We start from the raw sequence: 19437 nt of genomic DNA on the forward strand, positions 1-19437 counted from the left end.
GCTGCATCACCGCCTTGGAGGATCCCTACATATCACGTGTTGGGCTTGGCCAGCAGTGGTCAAAGGGGTACCGATGGTCAGAAAGGAAGGAGGTTTCTGCAGATTAAGCGGGCACGACCAGTCTTGCCCAATGGCCTCAACCTTAGCTCTCGTGGATAAGGAGAAAATGATATTTCCTTTGCCTTCAGAGGATTCTGCTAAGAAGACCGCACACTAAGGGTCATTAAAGCAAATTCAGAGACAGTACGACTTTTCCTCAAGTCCAGCTGGCAATACCTATCAAGAGGATTAAAACCATGCACCCTTTGATCCCGCGGGTTTTCACCAGCAGGAATTAATCCTAGGGAAACGACCAGGAAGGTGTGCAAAGCCCCCTTATGTGTGTACAAGGATGGTCGCTGTCATATTACTACAAACACCCCAATGAGAGATGTCCCAACTAATCAGTAACAGGGGCTTGGTTAAAAATGATACATCCGGACAATGGCCTACCGCACTGCCATTGAAGTTGTTGTGGTCACATTGCAGTAAGTGAAAAAAATCAAGTTGTGAAACATTGATCTAGTATGATCCCAGCTTGGAAGTACCATAATCTAATCCGTTCACTGACTGAATAGTTAATGTGCTGTATGCCGGGCAATATCCTGGGCACTGGGGACACGGAAGGGAACAGATTCAGCGTACCGTTTGGGGGAAGCCAGGGAACAAACAAGATGATTTCCAGGAGTAGTGCAATGCCATGAAGAGGATGTAAGATGGGCTGATTTAGAGTGAGTGACGAAGAGGGGATTATCTGAGGAGGTAACATTCCTATCTTGACCCGGATGTTGAAAACCATCCATTCATGAGGATCCAGGGAAGAGCATTTCAGACAGAAGGACAAAAGCCTTGAGGCATGATGCAACTGCAGTTTTAGGCGGGGTGGGAGGACGGACGGAGACCTAGTGCATGAGTGGGGAGAGAAGGGGTGGGAGAGAGGCAGGTGCAGGCCAGAACATGCAGGGATGAAAGCTAAGGTGAGGTGTTTATAAGGAGTTTGGATTTTACTCCAACTTCAGTGGGAAGCTACTGGGTTTTAAGTCAGGCAACGATTACATTTACATTTATGTTATATTTATGAACCAGAATGAAATATACCAGTGGATTAATAGAGATCACCAATGGGTGGTGGGGGACGAACAGTTTTTATTTATTTCTGTGTGCTTTTCTGTAATTCTCCAACTTTCATAACTAGAAAAAAAGCCCCAATAATTTCCATTTTTAAATACCTCGCCAGGGGCGCCTGGGTGGCGCAGTCGGTTGAGCGTCCGACTTCGGCTCAGGTCACGATCTCACGGTCCGTGGGTTCGAGCCCCGCGTCGGGCTCTGGGCTGATGGCTCAGAGCCTGGAGCCTGTTTCCGATCCTGTGTCTCCCTCTCTCTCTGCCCCTCCCCCGTTCATGCTCTGTCTCTCTCTGTCCCAAAAATAAATAAACGTTGAAAAAAAAAAAAAGGCTTTAAAAAAAAATAAATACCTTGCTAGAGAGCATTGTGAACCTATGATGACCACTAACGCGGAGTTGCAGCGTGGAAAGTCTTTCACCTACGCAATCTCGTTGGATTTTCCCAATCACTCTGTGAGTTGAGTCAGATCGTTTTAATTAGCTCCATTTTGTAGGTGAGGGAGCTGAGGTTGGGAGGGGCGGAGAGACTCTGGCAGAAAACGGTACAACTGAGGCCAGAATAGAGGTTCAGTAGGCCTTGCCCAGGCTTCCTGATTTTGCCACAGAGCTGGGCCTGTGGGCTGGTCTGGCTTAGATTTAGCCGGAAATCCAGAGGCCCCAGGGAGAAGTCCATAGGATGACTTCCCTGCTTGGGAGGGAGGAGGGGACTGGACTCACAGCCCCCAGGAGCACATGGGTGCAAGAAGAGGGGCCTTCCGTATGTGACAGGTGCTCCCTAAGCATTTGTTGAATTAACGAAATAACTGGCTTTGGGGGAAACACCGGTCTTGGGGGGTGGTTTAGCTGACATTACAATTCAGTAGCTGTGTGATGGTAGGTTAATTCTTCTACCTGGCAAGCCCGAGTCCTCCTCGGTAAAATGAAGAGGTTTATGGTCACTCACCCCTGTGAAGTGTAAGAGTTAGGGCCGTGCTTGGAGCCGGACTGCCTGGGCCCCAATCTGCTTCCACCTTTTTTTTAGCTGCAACCTTGTGGAGCTACCCAGCCTCTTAATACCTCAGTTTTCTCATCTATCAAATGGGGTGATATTACTTGCCTCCAAAGGATGGTGTTAGGATGAAATGAACGGATAAAGTGCTCTTGGCACATGGGATGTGCTCCTCATACGTCAGCTGTTAGTATGAGCATCGCAGGCCTGGTGAAAGCACCTGAGAAGCTTCCGGAAGCATATGGAGAGCTTAGTGCCCGGTACCAATCCACAGCAGCTTACCGCTCCTGCCCTTCTTTCGCTAACACCGCCATTATCACCACTTCAGTAGTTTTTCATAGGAAACACACGCAAATTCACCGCACATCTTTCTGTTCAGAAAGGAGACCCCTTACCCACCAGGAGGGTCCTCTGCCAAGTTAAACAATAGATCTACTCTCTCTCACCCCGGGCTTCTGTCTGTTCAAGGGCACGCGAGGAATGTCCAATGTCCAATGCATTTCCCAATGTCTCTGTTTCTGATTCAGTTCTGGAGCCACCTTCTACATGTCAGGCTTGACGTTGGCTTTGGTGAGAGGTCCTGGAGTCAGCCGCACCTCCGACCTCCACCCCGATTCTCTCAAACTTCAGTCGTGTGAGGACCACCCGTAATTGTGCCAATGGCTGCGGGCCGCTTTGGTCTAGTCTTTCCCTCATTATTTTTCTTTAACTTGTCTCACATTCCAGACTTAAATGCATTTGTTCAAAAGGGAAATGTACTCATTACCATAAATGGAAAGCCAATACCACCTGCCACAAAAAGAAGATACCCATAAAAAGAAATACGGTGAAAATAAAGCAATTTTATTGAATTCTGGGGGGACAGCGTTGCCCATTGAAGACTCTGGGCTTAAGGCCTGTTTGATTTCCATTTAAAAGGGAGATGTGGAGAGGTGCTAAAGTTTCAGAAGGGTGTTAAAGACCTGTGAGTGCCGGAGCTGAGATTGCCTTCTTGGTGCCATAAAAAGGACCGAAAGAGAATTCAAAGAGAAAAATTCTCTAGCCTCGTGATTTCATGCTTTTATTTCCTTGTTTGCTCGCCTTCTAGAACTTTCTCTTGTCTGCCAGGAACAAGGGGGCCCCCTTTTCCAGGATTCAGTTCTTTATTGAGAAAAGCTAAGGAGAGAGCCGCCTACCCTCTGCTTCTCACTTACTAGGTCATTTTAGGAACATTCTTTCCCCTCTCTGAATTGAGGGAGCTGAATTGGAGAAATGCCCTTCTCAGAGGATTTCCAGGCCCTAAGAGCCTGTGCGGCCTTATCCGAATGTGCACCCGGCTGCTCATCGGTGTTCTCTCACCTGCGGATGGGGCAGGGGCCACGTCCACCCAGCCTCGACGCATGGTCTGGGCTGCTGGATCTCCACAAGGAGCCGAGCTGTGGGATTCATCACATACCCACAAATAAATTCACGTTTCCTGGGGGTGGATTTTCTGCTTGTTGAGTCGAGCAGATGGCTGTGCTGGAGTTGAGAAAGGAGGTAGCCAAAACCCCTCTCTGCCTAGCCTAGACCCTAGGAAGAAACGAGCAAACAGCTCCCTGACTTCGGGCTCCGTCCCTCCGTTCAGCAGCCCCTGCAGATGTTTCCTTTCCCAGAGAGCCTGGAGGGGGAGCCGCTGAAGCATCACCCCTAAATTATTCCTGTTTTCACGTCTCCTCCCTGCCTCTAAGTCAGCCAGGATCTGCTGCACCTGCACAGCATCCAGATTTCTGAGCCCAATATTCAAGACCCTCTCCGGTCGAGTTCCAGTTTACGTTTGCAGTCCTGGCTGCCGGGACACCCTTCCTTGATCCCCTTGGTTCTGACAAGCTGGTTCCTGGGCACACAGTAGGCGTGAAGAAATGCTGAATGAAAGAACACGCCTTCTGCTGGGCTGACTCTAGGGTTCTTTCCGACAGACATTTCTTGAATGTCAGGGACAAATGGTGCCCGAAGCCTTCTTATCTGCCAGGCCCTGGTGGGCTGGGGTGTGGGGGGCACTGTCTTGACTTGCTGGGGATGTTCCTGGTTTTGGCACTGGAAGTCTGTGTCCCAGGAAACCCCCAGGACAAAGGCAAACCAGGAAGTTTGGTCCCCTTACGAGGGCAGGTTCCATAAACTCTGTCGTCATGGGGCTTCTGGCATGGTGTGGGGGATGGCATGAAGCAAATTATCCTACAAAGAAACGAGTAGTTACAAACCCTGGTGAGTGCAAAGGAGAAGCCAGCCCTGAGCTGAGCAACATGGGGAAAAGCCTTCTCTTCTCTCGGCCCTGGAGAGGCTCCTGGTTGCTAGGAGAGAGAGAGACATACAGCTTATTTAATATAAAGCGGTGAGTGCAGTGAATCAGAAATCAACACTCTCTTTTCCCTGTCCACATTGCACTCTTTCTATTTTAATTGGGGCTTCAAGCATCAGAAACCCACTGTGGTGAACTAAATGGATATATATTGAAAGAGCATGAGGAGGAAAAGCTGAGAAACCAGCCCTTGCAAGGGGGAGAAACCATTGTTGCTTAGGTTGTTGAGAGAGTAGAAAATAATGCCAGAACAAAAGAACGTGCCTTGTTCTGTTTTCATTAGAAAAATGGACTCCAGCCATTCGCTGCCCAGTATTCTAATTCCAGGAAGAAAGAATCTGATAGCCAGGCTTGGGTCTCATGCCAGCCCCCTGGCTAGGCTGGGGGTGGGGGCGGGGGTACCGTGATTAGAAATTCCACGAAGATTGTGCGCTGTGGGGCATGGGGGCGGGATGGTTGCTGTTGCAAGACGGAAGGGCTGGGATGCTGAGAAGGTGAAGGCCTCGGTCATCCTTACGTCCTCCTCAAGAAGTGGCCCAGAGCTCCTGCCCTGCGGTCACTGCCTTCGGAGAACCTCTCTGCTTGCCTTCTGACCAGGATATTGTTACCGTGGGCAGCCCCACGCCGACAGGTGCCTTCCCGGACCCCAGTGTCTTGTCCAGCCGCCCCGACGGTGATCACCTTGGAGCATGCGCCGTGTCCTCGGGCCCAGCCGGTACAGAGCCTGGTGCAGACCAGCAACTCTGGGCTGAGTGCTCCCTAGAGAGCTTTAAAGAGCCACGAAGATCCTGCCATCCTTGCCTTGGCCCCCACCCGCCCCCCAGTCAAACCAGTCTCCTTCCTGTTTGCCAAGCACACGGCCTGCCTGCCTTTTGCCATTCTTTCCACCCAGTGCCGTTGCTTTGCTGAGCTCATGACTCAGCGATTCTCACCCGGGGGGTGCTTTTGCCCTTCGGGGACATTTCGCAAGGTCCCACCAGAGAGGGGCTACTACTGGCATCTCGTGGGTGGGGCCAGAGACGCTGCTGAACAGCCGCCCACGCACACAACAGGCTCCATAACACTTACTAGGGCCACACGGCCACGGTGCTGAGGCTGAGAAACCCGCGGCACGACTGCATGGCCACATCTCCGCTCAGAGGCCCCCTGCTCCGGGAGGCCTCCCTGCCCATCACCCATTCCTTCCTCATGCCCCCTACTCTATTTTCCCTGTGGCATTTTATCATCACCTGCAATGATCGTGTTAGTCTGTGCTTATCCTAGACGTCCAGCCCCGTGACAGAGGACCCCCGCGGGCCTTGTTCTCTGCTGCTTCCCAGCACGGACAGCAGCGCCTGGCACGCCGCGGGCTGCTCAGTAAACACGTGTCACCTGAATGTTTAGTAAAGGAGAGTGCCCCCGACGCCCCAAATGTCAGAGGTCAGAACCGGAGCATCTCAGCGTGGAGGCGACAATTTCCCCAGCCAGTTCAACTCAGCCTCTGCTGTTTGCGGGCTGCACGGCCTTTGGCAAATTTCTTAAGCCCCCCCGCTGGGCCTCAGTTTCTGCATCTGTAAAGTGGGGCCGTTATTTTTAGCCCTTTCCTTTTAGGGATGTCACAGGGATGAAATAAGTGAATCCACAAAAAGAAAGAAAGAAAGAAAGAAAGAAAGAAAGAAAGAAACTTAAGAGAATGCCTGCCTGACTCAGAAGAGCCTTGGTAAAGGTCACACATCGTCGTCACCGTCATCATCATCACCACCACGATTTGGCTGCGGTAGGTGGTGAGGGTGACAGAACGGGCTCTGGGGCCCCACCAGAAGATCAGGGGACCAATACAGCTTTCAAGGCCAAAGCCATCCCCACTTGGTTTTGCCGGCTCTTGCTCTATCCGTGGAATAAACCGGATGAAGCCTTTATCCATCTCTTGTTTTGAGAAGGAGGCTAGCAGGGAACGTGGACTTAATGTAGCAGATGGTGTTGTCCTTGAATTATGAAACCAGAAGAGGAAATTAAAGTGGTCCCTTGCAACAGCTATGGGCCAGCATGGGTAGAGGGCCGGGGTGGGGGTTGGGGGCGTATGAAGGAAGACAGAGGAGGTGTTTTTATCAACCGGGCAATGGCTATTCTTGAGGGCAGCTGGGGTCCTAGAATAATATAATTTTATGGCCTAAAATTATTTTTGGCCACCTCCTTCCTTTTATTTCGGTAAATGAGGCCCAGAGAGGGAAAGTGTCCCCCAAGATCACACAGTGAGTGGCAGGGCAATCCACACTTTGAAGCCTCCACACTTTGGCTCCAGGCCAAAGCCAGTGGTCAACTCTGTCCCAGGGCATCCTGACTTGGGCACCGCTGCTCATGCACGAGTGCATCCACCGGATGAGTAGGGGCCAGAGCCCCGGAGCCATTCTGTCTGGGTCTGAATTCCAACACACAGGAGCAAGTTCTTTGCCTCTTAGAACTTCAGTTTCCTTGTCTGTCAAATGGGAATAATAATAGACCCCACTTCACAGGGTCACTGTGAGAATCCGACGAATTACCATCACATACAACATTCAGATGGGGGGTGGGGGGGGCGGTACATAGTAAATGCTCAGTAAAACATTAGTACCTATTGTGGTGCCAGAATCGACTCCAAGTTCTAACCTTTCCCCCAGGCTGTGAGCCCCTCAGAGGCAGTGCCCATCCCTGGGGCATCTTTTGTTCTCTATGTCCTGCAGAGCAACGGATATCTGACAGCGGCTCCCTAAGTGGTGGTGGCTGATGACTGGCTCCCTCAGGGACGCCCATTTCTCAGTCGGCACCATGAAGCAGCAGGGAAGGCTGCCAGCGACGCATGTGACTCTTTGTCACTAGTTTAGACTTTAATCCTAAATGGATAAAGCAGCCCTCCCGTCCAGCAGTGAACTGGCCTCGTGATGAGGGCTCTGTTTGTTTTCCCCAGCCTTTCTCTGCAGTGCGATGCCTTTCCCCAACTATGCTTTGGGCTATTTGCATTTAAATTGGTTTTCTCTCATTATAGAAATCTCTTAGGTCAGCTGGAGTTTCCATTTTCCTCGGAATCAGTTTGGAAGCTCCATTTCTCGCTCGAGGGTCCCTTATGCCCTCCTCCCTTCTCACTGACAGTCAGATGTGGTCACCTATTCTCACCTCATCGTGGAGAACAGAGAGCCCGAGAGAGTCACCCAAATCCCGTCCAAGCTGGGCACGTTTCTCACAGGAGAAGGTGGGTGTGGGGGGTGGGAGGGGCAGGAGGATGCCGGCCCCTGCGATTGTAGGAAGGAAACCCCGTGGTGGTGGTTCAGCTTCAGGATCTAGGCCTCCTGTCCTCATTTATTACAAAAATCAACCTAGCACAGTGCTGGATGCTTCGAACGCGGATAACAAGACATACTTGCTGCCTTCCAGGAGTTCACTGTTTAGTAAAGGAGACAGAAAAGCAAAATTTTTAAAAATCGTAATACATGGGGCGCCTGGGTGGCTCAGTCGGTTAAACGTCTGACTCTTGGTTTTGGCTCAGGTCATGATCTCACAGTTCGTGAGCCTGCTTAGGGCTCTGCACTGACAGCATGGAGCCTGCTTGGGATTCTCTCTCTCTCCCTCTCTCTCTCTCTGTCTCTGCCCCTCCTCTGCTTGTGCCCTCTCTCAAAATATATAAACACTAAAAAATTGTTAAAAATCCTAATATAGTCAAATAATTGCTTTAATAAGGATCAGAACAGATTCCAGCCTAAGAGGCAGCTTTCAGTTAGTACTCATCAAAAACCACAGTCACACACACACGTGCACACACACGTGTGCAAGCATGCACGCACCAGCTGAACACAGTTTATAGCACTTGCCGTGTCGCAGGGCATCTTTCTAAGCTGTGTGTACAATTTACACGGCTGTATTAATATATTCACTTTATTTTCACAACAAGCTCTGAAGAAAGTGCTGTCGTTATCCTTGTTTTCCAGATGAGGAAACTGAGGCACAGTGATTAAATCTCTTCCCAAGATCATTTGCTAATAAACTGTGGAGCCAGACTTGACCCCAGGCAGTGTGGCCTCAGAGCCTGTGATGTTCATCCTACACCATGAGGGCACCTGACAAAGGGCGGTGCACCCTTCTTTTCTAGTCTGGAGCATCTTTCAAACTGGTCAAGATCCACTACTCTGATTTTCGGATCTGTGCATACATTGTGAACCACAGTGTGTGAAGACATTTGAGATGCTTGCAGAGGGCCTGAAGGAAGACAAGGCATTTTTCAGATGGATACAAGGACAAATAGAGTATGTCACGAAGGACATGACTGTGCCAGTCCCCAAAGTATGAACAGCATGGGGGTCTAGGTCAAGGGTACTTCGAATTGTATGACAGTGCTCAGGTGTGAGGTAGGCGGAGCAGGTGGTGAGACATGCATGGGGCTGGGAGACTGACAAAGACCGGACGATGACAGGCTTGAATGTCATGCACATGGGCTCTGTCGTGAGGATGGGGGTGGGGAGTGGTATGGAGGGGTTGAGCAGGTGAGGAACGCAGCTTGCTAGAAGGATCACTCTAGCTCTAGTGCGAAGGGCTACCTGGATAAGGAGGTGAGGAGAATGTATAATCAATAGATATAATCAGTAGGTATGAGAGCTGTAATTGATTAGGTATAATCAATAGGGTTAGGTGGCTTTTTCCCTGCACAGAAGCACTCCTATTGCTCACCATGCGTATCATAGAGCTGCAGCTACCCAGAGAAGACATCTTTATCTAATTCACCCAGACACCTTACAGGCTCATGGTGGCCCTGGTGACAGTCAAGAGGGGTGGGGACAGAGCTAAGCCAAGGCAGTGGCACTTGAGGAAGAGATGGGTGGAAAATGTATGGTGTAGTGGGGCAAAGTAATCTGGTCTCGGCGATCTGCCCAATGTCAGGGCTGAGGGAGAGCAAGGAGATGGGATGATACTCAGGGTTACTGATTTAGCTCAACCAGATTCTTCTTTATGGTGTTCCGATAAAGGTCCAGACAGAAAATTTTTTAGTCTTTGCAAGCCTTACGGTCTGTTGTAATTACTCAATTCTGCCATTATAGTTCGAAAGCAGCCATAGACCTTGAATGGTAAATGAATGGGCATGGCTGTGTTCCGATAAAACTTTATTTACAAAAACAGGTTGTGGGCTAGATTTGGCTTGAGGGGTGTCATTTGGTGACCCCTGCTCTGCACCATGAGGTGGCCCAAGTGCCTGAATGCCAACTGGGTGTGCCAGGTGGTTATTAGGTGAGAGAAAGGCTCACACTGTGAGGCTCACACCTCATCAGGCAGATAGACCATACATCTCTCCTTGAATGATGCCCACCTGACCATGAAAATACTCATCTGAAATTGCAGAGCATTCCAACATCTGTCCTGGGAGCCCAGCTCTGGCAAGAGCTCCATGGTCACTGCAGCAAACCCACATGTTAGCCCCAAAACACAGGCTGAAGCAGGTCAAACACTTGGGAATCTTTTGTCCTCTGGTCTGCGTGGCACCATTATTTGAGACAAGCAGTCCAGAGGAAATGAACCCATCGGTTTCAAAAGCAAACCCAACGGTTTCGAAAGCAAACCCAAACCCCCCCAAAAAATCAACAGGCACGTCATTCCAGCATCTATGCTACTGAACAAAATGGCTGTCAGAAGTGGGTCCAGATGAAATGAATATATTGCCATCTGAAGGTATTGCCTCTGAGGGAGGTAGGGCCAGAAAATGAGAGGAACCAGCCAATCTCCATGTGTCCACTCTGCAAACATCCATTGAGGGTTCCGTGGTCCCCGTCCCTGCCCTCCTGGAGGGTACCGGCTGGGAGGCAGCCAGACAGAGAGCAGAGCATTCCAGTGTCCTGGATGTCATGCATGGTTGGGCGAATCCACGGTGCCCTGGGGGCACAGAGCAGGGACTTAGCTCGGGCAGAGGTACCTGGATCCCAGCCCAGGTGATCTAGGGCATAGAACAGTGATGAGGAATATTCCAGGGGGAAGGAAGAGCATCTTCCAAGGCAAGGGGAGTGTTGAGGCTGGAGTGAGGCAATTGCGAGGCTCGAACCCACGGACCGCGAGATCGTGACCTGACTGAAGTCGGACGCTTAACCAACTGCGCCACCCAGGCGCCCCAGAAGGGGTGCAGTTGGAGGGGCTGGGGATGAGTCCTGGGGAAGTCAGCCCCCGGCAGCCAGCCCAGACCTCTCTGGGCTGGAGGCCGTCTTGTTCTCAGCCTTCTGTGCAACTAGAACGGTCTCTGAGTTCTAGATGAAACGCGAAGCACTTGCCAAGAGTGTGGTGATGCCAAGGACACTCTGCCGATGCTGCATCTTGAAATAGTAAAAACAAATAATAGTAAATCACTCCCATCACACTGCCCATTTCACCCTGCATTTCCAAAGTCTTTATCTTGCTTATACTCACTGCAAGTCTGAAAGGGGACAAATGATAACTACTGCTATCACCTTTCCTGTATTATTAAAAATAGTGACAGCTCTCATTTTGGGGGTCCTCACGGTGGCCAGCAGTGGGCTGAGTGCTTTAGATGCAATATCCTATTTATCACAGAAGCGATCTGAGGCTCAGAGAGGTATAATAACTTGCTCAATGTCATACACTGGGAAAAGAAGGGAGCCAGAACCCAAACCCAGAGTCTGCCTGACCTCTGAGCCCAGAGGCCTCTTGCTGGGCCTTTCTGCCTTGACATCATGCCATCTAAGGACTGTGTGGATTTCTGAGAGCATAGTCTTCTGTTATTATATTTGCCCCTCCAAAGAATTTTCTGAAGTTAGGAAAAGAGCTGTGGCTCCGAGACGCACGGTGTCCCCTCCAAGGTCACACAGCTTTTGAAAGGGCCAACTGAAGACTTGAGCCGAAGTCTTAGCATTTCAAAGCCAGAGCTCTAAACCCTTTACCGTGGTTTCCAAGTCCACAGCAAAGAGATGGACAGCTAACATGCTTTAAAAACAAAAAAAAATTCTTGAAAAAAAACCCCTCCAAAATGTGTGCTCTCTTCATCTCTACGTTGGCAGGTATTCATTAGGCGATCAAAAGACAAATACCTAGGGAAGCAGGACACGCAGATCACAGCCAAAATGACATCATAAAGAGTAGATGTGCCAAGCAAACCTCATTTCCTCTGACAGAGCGGCAGGCTGGGAGATAAGGCTAGACGTACTGACGTTGTCATTTCCCCAGTTCTGCAGGACAAGTCAGATCAGCGCCACGGAAACATCGGGGGCAGGGCGGGGGGGGGGGGGAGGCGGACCACACCACACCATCCCCCACCCAGGCACACACACACACAGACCCTCACGGACACTGACACACACACACACACACACACACACATACAGGCACAAATACAAATACACAGACACAGACACACACGAATCTACCCACCCCCCCCAACTCCGACACACATAGGGTCACTAGCACAGACACTCACACACGTAGACATATGGAAACACACATATAAATAGAGCCACACACAGAAATGTACGGACGGAACAACAGACACACACACAGACAGGCACAGCGGCCTGCCTCCCCTCTATGTGCAGACGGCATACAAACACACAAACCGGGGAGGAAATACACACACATTCACACTTTCACAGAACTAGGCATAGACGCACACGTCCTCCCGTAGACCCACATCCATCCACCAAGAATCACCCAGCACCCCTCGGGGGGCAGCAGGCACTGACTATTCTCAAATCCTCTCCTCTGGATCCCAGAAATTACATCTTTCCCAAATTGGAGACTCTGAAAAATGACTCCCTCTGTGTCTGTGCATCTTCTCAACTCTGCCCAGCCTGATGTCTTCGTCCAGAAGCTTGGAACACACAGCCACCGCTGTGCGTTGTTGAGAAAGGATGTAGACTTTGGAGTCGGGCTGGTCTGTGTTCCAGTTGAGGCTCTCGCCACCCACGGGGTGAGGGGACCTGGGCACGTCTCCCTTTTCTGTGCTTCGGTTTTCCCATTTGCAGAGGCCTTGATACTCTTTGTGTCCAGCCCATTGGGCTGGCTCATCACAGACCTGTCTATGCTAAGTACATTAATTATTTGAATGCCCGTCTTCTTTGCCAGGCTAGAGGCACCTTGTGGGCAGGGGTCTTGTCTGTTTTCCCCTAAGTCCAACCTCCAGGACTTAGCAGTGTCTGCCAGGCACACAGTAGGTGCTCAGCAAACATTTGTAAAATGAAACAAAGAAGTCTAGATCCTTAGCGTCTAGCAGGGACCTGGCATCATGTTCCCTGATGATTAAAGTAGGTTAAAAAAAGTAATACACACAAGTGTAATCCCGACCAGGGACCAAGTTCTAACTATATGCCTCTCCATGAAACAGGCATTCATTCGTACATGAGGAAACCAAGATCCAGAGAGGTTAAATAATGCACCCAAGGTTCCTTCCTGGGGTGGCAATTCAAAGCCAGGAATATGACGGCTCAGTGCACGCTCAGAACCTAACAACTACAGACTTCGTGCACAAATGTTTTCCATCGTGACCCAACTCAACTGATGACTTCTACAGCCAACTCCGCCACATCCAGGTGTGGAGTAACTCTTTAGAAAGAATCGACACATTTTCTCCGGTCCTGGGTTGACTTGTCAGTGTCCAGCGCCCGTCTAGAACACCTTCCGTACGCCCAGGGTGTTGCGTTCTACATACATAATCCAAAAGCTCCTGGGGTCTGCCTTTCCCCTTGCTCCCTCTCAGCTGACACCCATCCATCCATCCATCCATCCATTTATCTGTCTAATCACCAGGCCGTTTTCCACGTGAGGCCATTCTGTCCCCGGATGTTTTTTGTCCGTGTTTGCGTAAACCACACAGCCTCATCCTGGATCTGTCAGATCTGTTTTCCTCTCTCTTGCATGGGTACTGGGTTTTAAAACTCAACCAACCTGTAGGTCAATTAAGCCACTTTGCATACCAACTGCATTCCGTGGCGGTAACTGGTGGGGCACAGTTAAGCATCTTGCAAATCCCGAAAGGGTCATACGCTTGTGCCACCGGTGCTTCTGCACACCTCAGACATACTCAAGTCCCCCCCCTCCCCTGTCACCCCCGGTTTCCCTTAAAAAAAAAAAAAAAAGAAGGTTTTGTGAAGGATCTCTGCCCCTGTCTGGGCAGGCAGAATGGATCAAGCCACAGGGCATGGAGGCCATAATTATCCTTCCCCACAAAGGAAAACAAAAATGTCCAAAGATAGTGGCCACCTGGCAGGCAGGGGACCAGGGCAGGTGGCAGTGACTCATCGAGCACACCAGGCAGAGCCACTCCCCCCCCCCCCCCCCCCCCCCGCTACGAGCAGGCTCTGAGCTTACTCACAGCTTTGCCAGGCTAACGAGCAGGAGAACAGAGGCATCTGAGGGCGAGGGAGGCTCTATTTCTGCTAGCTTGAACTCTAACAAGACACAGGTGGCTTTCAAGACTTTTATTTATTTATTTTTTAATCACTCTCTTGCTTCCCAGTTATGACTCTATTCATTGGGAACAGAGTGGATCTAAGCTGTAAGCACATATTAACCACCCACCTATTTTCCCTGCTCTTGTCACCTCAAACCCCCGTGCCCCTCAGCGTCTGCGTGAAATTCTACCACTGGCATTTCATTTCATGGGGTTGGACTGGGTCTTCTCCTGGGTTGTTCCTGAAAACATTTTTTTTTAAAGCTTATTGATTTATTCTGAGAGAGAGAGCACAAGCTGGGCAGGCGCGGAGAAAGAAGGGGAGAAAGAGAACCTCAAGCAGGCTCGGCGCCATCGGCACAGAGCCCCACGTGGGGCTTGAACCCACCAACTGTGAGATCATGACCTGAGCCAAAACCAAGCGTCGGAGGCTCAACTGACTGAGCCACCCAGGCGCCGCATCCTGGGGTTGTTCTTGAAGACGGCGACGTCCCCTCAAGGGGAGTAAGGTTGAGTCGGGGGGCAGGGGTGCTACCGTGTGCCAGGAACTGCTCGCCGCTCCCCAAGGATCGTCTCCCTGGACACTTGCAGCCCTTGACTGTCTGTTTCAGAGACGCTAAAAGGGACATTCAGAGAGGGCAAGTGGCCTACTCAACATTCACAGAAAGGCCAGGATTCGGGTCTGTTTGGCCTCGAAGGCTATCCTCTTTCCTTGGAGCCCTGTTGCCTCCCGAATGCTTTACGGTGCCACTAAAATGCTGCTAGGCACACCACACTCTGTTCACACTGGGATGACGAATAAATGTCATCTCAAGTACCAATGCCAACGCGCTGGCTACACTGGGGGAAATGTCTCGTTTCCTGGAAAACTGGTCTCTTTCTCCGAAACAGGGAAATTTAGGAGGCAGCAGGCATCTGCTAGCAAGAGGGATTAGCATCAAGACCAAAAGCCCAGAGCAGGGTGCAGCAGAAAGCAAGCTACATCCGGGTCCCTGATGGGATAGCTGAGGCCCCGGGAGCAGCCCTTGACCTCTCTTCCTCAGTGAGTCCTGATGTCTTGTATGCCTTCGGGTCCCAGTCGCCTGCACTGCAAGGTCATCTGCTGTTGGAACATCCCAGCTGACCACAGCCCACAGTAACTCTTAGAAAGTACTGGAGTCCTGAGGCTGCCTCTCTCACATACTCCTGATGTGGGCTTTTCTGCTCCAAAGTCTTCTGCTGAGGTTCAGAACTGGACCACCCGCAGGGCCATTGTCCGCGTAATCCTGGACTTCAGACCAAACCAGCCGCTGCCTCCCCTCCAACCTTTTTCTCCTGGGGCTGCCACCCTGCCAGCTCAGGAAATGCTACCCTCTGAGGCCACAGGGTTGTCCCAGACTCTTAGCTTTGGTGCCTCCACGTCCCCTCGGGTATCAAGCCCGGATGGCCTTGCCCTCTGGTCTCTTGGGAGTCAGCCCCCTGCACCCCATCTCCATCTTCTCACCACAGCCCTGTCTTTCCACGCCCAGGTGGTGGCAGCAGGCTCCTCACTAGTGTGCCGCCTCCAGCCCGCCCTCCGCCTTGGCCCAGAGAGAACATTCGAAAGTGCAAAGCCGGCCACATCACCGCATACTTAAAAACCCTCCCATGGATCTACATTTCCCGCAGATAAAATCCGAACGCCTGGGCCTGACATCCAAGACCTTTTGTTACCAGATCCCTGCTTATTTCTCCAACCTTATCTGTAGCTGCTCCTGGAGACACAATCCCCCTTCCCTTCTCACACACGGCAGCCACCCAGAGGCCGGCCTCCATACCTCCCACCTTTGAACAGGCTCTTCTCGCGGCCGAGCTGCCCTGCCCTTGCTTATGTAACTCCACTCACATCGCAGCTCAGCTCTGGCCGCCCGGGCCCACCCCTCCTGGACAGTCGGCCCAGATGGGGCCCCTCCCCTGGGCCTCCACACCCTCCGGTGTCCCTTATCACGCTGGCTCAGGAGTGTTCCTTGGCTTGCGAGCTTCCGAGACCAGATTCTCAGAAGAGCCGAAAGAACTCACGGCTTAGCCAAAAACATTTGGAGGCAGGCATCGTGAGCAAAGCACGGCATCCCCCCCTCCTCTGCAGATAGAAGAATGTTCCCGGGAGTCATGCGGAAAGGGCTGGGAGGGAGAGTGAGGACGGTGCCCACGCTCCTGTGGGAGGCCTGCACCCTCAGCTACCGGGGCGGGGTGTGGGGCAGGGGCAAAGCCCCAGAGGGCTGGTGTGTGGGGTCTCTGAGCAGAAGAGAAGAGGCAGCCCCGGGGAGGCAGGAAGGCCCAAAAGAGCAGAAGTGGCCATGTGGCACGTCTAGGTGGTCAGAGGCTCAGATACTTCTTAGAGCTTCCCACAATCCTGTGGGGCACCAAAAATAATGCCACGTTTCCTGTGAAACCCAGAATGTCATAAAAATAACAGAGTCACTTGACCCGAGACAGGTTGCAGACAGGAAATAGGGACAGCTCCATGGAGACCTGCATTGACCAATGACTCAGAAAGATAAATGCCACCGACAGGTGACATCAAAGACCAGGTGGCCTTTCTCCCATCACCTTTGCACACCGAGCACAGATACGGTCTCTGGGGAAAGGGTCTCTGCAAATGAGCTGCTACCTACTCCAGCCGAATGGAGGTTCCAAAGAGAAACTGAATTCAGTGCGGCATGATAGAGAAATTTATATTTATCCCACACCCGGGTTTGTGGACTGACGATCCCACCTATTCCAAGTGAATAAATGAACACAGATGGTCAAAGCAACTTGGCCAGAAACACACATGTATTCAGAGCTGGGACCCTGCCTGAAATCAGGGTCTGTCTCTTTCCTCTGTTTTGACTGCTGGGGCAGCCCAGCATGATAACACCAAGAATCCATCAACCAGATCCAAAGTCTGTCTGTTTGAGGATTAGAGTTACTGCTGGAGAGTCCCAACATAGTAAACCATACAAGATGAGAGGTGGACAGTCAGTGACCAGGCTCGAAGGTAATGGAGTTACCCAATGCTGAGTCACGTTTCAGGCACCTCTCCTTCCCGTGTCTCGGGAGGACGGTGGTCAGGAAAGGCTTCTCTGCAAAAATGAGGCCGGAGATGAAATCTGAACTAAGCCGGGAGGGGAGGGGTAGTTACCAGGCAGACAGAATTGCCGTGCAAAGGTCCCGTGGTAGGAAGGTATGGACTTGTTCATGGAAGGAAATAGGCCCCCGTGTCTGGAACCCTGAGAGTGAAGGGTGGGTGGAGCAGGACATTGATGGGAGCTTCTAAAACGCCCCTCTTCTTCCCTTTGAGGTTGCGCTGGCTCTAGCGACTTGATTCTAGAACAGGCTAAAAGAGCAATGGCATGCCTCTTCTGAGAGTAGGTTATAAAAGACTTCCGTCTTGCTCATACTCCATCCCTTGCTTTTTCACTTGTTTGTTCTGATAAAGTGAGCCGCCATGTTGTGAGCTGCCCTACAGAGAAGCCCATGTGGCTAGAAACTGAGGGAGCCTTCAGCCAGCAGCCAGTGAGGAGCTGAATCCTGCCAACAACCGCACGAGCGAGCTCCAAAACCGAGTCGCCCCCGAGAGGGACCTCAAGATGACTGCAGTCCCAGGTGATAACGTGATTGGTCTCGTGCGAGACACTGGGCCACAGGATGCAGCTGACCCACACCCAGATTCCCAACCCACAGGAACTGTGACATAATACAGCCGGGTTGTTTTCTAAGCCACTACGCTTTGAGGCAATTGGTCGCACGGCCGTAGGTAACTGATGCAGCGAATAAGGTAGGCAGGGATGAGATCACGCAGAATATTTTAGAAGTCGATTGTTACCCATAGAGCTTTAGACTGCTCCGTGTAAGTTTTCAGCCCGGAACCTATGTGTGATCGACCTGAGCTTCTGATTCCGAACTTTTCTGGCTCAGAGTATCTACGTACCATCCGAGGTTGGGTGCAGGCTGTTTGGTTTACTAACATCAGTGCGGTGGGTAGGCAATGCGAGATTGGAAGGGACAGGAATTAACCTCTGCTGACAACCCGTTGGGCACCAGGCCCTTGATGAACGCTTTGCCTTAAGTATTTCATTGATCCCTGTGGGACTCCGTGCACCCTCAGAGGTGCTGTTAAGTAACTTGCCCGAAGAGAGCGGCCAGTAAGAGATATGGTCAGGATCTCTGCTTTTGAGGTCAGCTGCATACCCCAGCCCTCTGACATCACTCTCACCAGTGAGCGGCCTTTCCAGAAATAGGCTGGTCTGCTGGGTGAGAACCGACAGTAGAGAAGGCAGAAAACTGAAATGCTTTCTTTTTCTTGGGAAAATATTCCCGATGTTGGCCCAGGCAGACCTTTCCAGTGAAACCAAAGAAGCTGCGGTATTGGCTATGGCAGGGATAACATCCTCCTCTTTCTCCTTACCAGTAGAACTCCTGTATTAGTGGTCTCCCCGCCCAATATATTTCCCAGCCTCCCCTGCTTTAGGGGGTGGCCAATAAGCTAAAAGTAGAAGATATCAGGTGGACCTTCTGGTAGTTTTTTGTTTGTTTGTTTTTAAAGTGCTGACTCATCTGAGGGCTGCACTCTCTTGCACTTCTCCTGTCCTTTCCATGCTTGGAATGTAGCCATAATGGCTGGAGCTGTGGCAACATTTTATGGCCATGCGATGACCTTGATGATGGGAACTACGTTCTAAGGCAGCAGGACACAGATAGAAGGAGCCTTGGCTCCTTGGAGGGGACGACCAGGGAGCCAGCCCTTGACTATCTGCATCAGAACTGCTTTTACACAAGAGAAAAATAAATCCTTATCTTCTTTAAGCCCCTATTATCTGGGTTTTCTGTTACAGGTAGCTGATACTAGTCCTAAGTGATATGCTCACATTCTCAGTAAGATATTTAACAAGCAGGATTTGGAGATTTCATTTTTAAATTGCCAGGACTCCAGACTCTCAGAGATTCTCCCTTATGCCTTTCTTGGTTGAAAAGTTATCAGTATGTTCTCCAGAGGAGAGGGGGACTAAAATTTCTTGAGCACCTCCTTTCCCCCATGCACTGGACTCAACTCACGTGTACTCACTTCACAGGGCACTTGTGAGATGGGATTTTCATCCCATTTTACAGATAAGGAATGGAGGTTCCAACAGATTACATCACTGTCCAGGGAACACAGGGAGGCTTTGAACCCAGATCTATTCGGCCTCACAGCCCATGGTTGTTCTGTTGCTTCCCCACTGCCTCCTGGGTCTAGAACTCTGAGGAGGTGGGGGCCATTCTGAGGGCCCTGGATCAGGGGGCCCAGCCCTCACCCTAATCTTCAACTTCAGCCACTGACCGAAGTCTTCTCCACTGCAAGGTGACTAAAGCAGACGGCCCAGCTGGTCCCCTCCCTAACTCACTGCCATCCTGTTTACTGGCCATCTGGCCTTCATCTCTGTGATTCTCTGACTGTTCCTCTTTAAGGACCCTCTTAAAGGGACACAGGCCCTCCTTGGTTTCAGTAAAGGACCCTCATTCCTAAGCCAACACATTCCCAACCTGTCAGGCAAGCCTGACAAAGAAAAGGCCAGAACAGCAGGGCTTTCTGGTAGCAACACAA

General features: G+C 51.1%; 1 long non-coding RNA gene across 2 annotated transcripts; it reads right to left on the reverse strand.

Moving 5' to 3' along the window:
- Nucleotides 1-10573: 10573 nt before the first annotated feature.
- Nucleotides 10574-13474, reverse strand: LOC123610459. 2 transcript variants are annotated; one of them, XR_006718137.1, is made up of 3 exons: nucleotides 12096-13474; nucleotides 11500-11637; nucleotides 10574-10767 (listed from the first exon to the last, which is right to left on the reverse strand). It is a non-coding gene; the product is annotated as an uncharacterized LOC123610459 (long non-coding RNA). The 2 variants fall into 2 exon arrangements; XR_006718145.1 differs by having other exon boundaries at nucleotides 12076-13474.
- Nucleotides 13475-19437: the final 5963 nt, after the last annotated feature.

The sequence above is a fragment of the Leopardus geoffroyi genome, chromosome A1 (assembly GCF_018350155.1).
Source record: "Leopardus geoffroyi isolate Oge1 chromosome A1, O.geoffroyi_Oge1_pat1.0, whole genome shotgun sequence".
In the NCBI taxonomy this organism is placed as follows: Eukaryota; Metazoa; Chordata; class Mammalia; order Carnivora; family Felidae; genus Leopardus; species Leopardus geoffroyi.